This window comes from Rhinopithecus roxellana, chromosome 7, assembly GCF_007565055.1.
Source record: "Rhinopithecus roxellana isolate Shanxi Qingling chromosome 7, ASM756505v1, whole genome shotgun sequence".
NCBI lineage: Eukaryota > Metazoa > Chordata > Mammalia > Primates > Cercopithecidae > Rhinopithecus > Rhinopithecus roxellana.
The window spans coordinates 135202414-135203189 of NC_044555.1; the positions used below are offsets into that span (position 1 = coordinate 135202414).

At 43.2% G+C, this 776-nt stretch overlaps 1 pseudogene; it reads left to right on the forward strand.

The window, feature by feature from the left end:
• The first annotated feature begins 320 nt into the window (after positions 1–320).
• On the forward strand, positions 321–434 carry LOC115898954 (annotated as a pseudogene).
• Positions 435–776: the final 342 nt, after the last annotated feature.

Below are 776 nucleotides of genomic sequence, written 5' to 3' on the forward strand. Positions count from 1 at the left end.
GTGATCATGCCACTGCACTCCAGCCTGGGCAACAGAGTGAGACCCCATCTCAAAAAAAAAGAACTACCTCAAACTGGGTAATTTATAAGGAAAAGAGGTTTAATTGACTCATGGTTCTACAAGCTCTACAGGAAACATGGTTCAGGAGGCCTCAAAAAACTTACAATCATGACAAGAGGTGAAGGCCTTCACATAGCCAGAGCAGGAGGAAGAGAGCAATGAGACGTGGGTGCTACACACTTTTAAACAACCAGATCTCATGAGAAATCTCTTATGAGACAGCACTAGTGGGATGTTGCTAAACCATTATAAACCACCTCAGCTTTGCGCAGTGGCAGTATCGTAGCCAATGAGGTTTATCCGAGGCGCGATTATTGCTAATTGAAAACTTTTCCCAATACCCCGCCATGACGACTTGAAATATAGTCGGCAATAAAAAAAAAAAAAAAAAAAACCACCTCCATGATCCAATCACCTCCAACCAGGTCCCACCTCCAACACTGGGAATTATAATTCAACATGAGATTTGGGTGGAGACACAAGGCCAAACCATATCATATCATAGGCCAGATGTCAGTTGAAACCAGCATTCTCCAAAACAAATTAACTTGGGAACTAAAGTGGCTGAAATCCATCAAAATGGCCTATAGTAGATAAAATGTAGAAAATGGCATGTGGCAATAACAACCTACATGAGGTGAGGGGGACAGAGATGAGGGAGCATAAATCAAGCAGCCATTTCTTCATGGAGGTACAGGGCCAGTGCCTGCACCAGA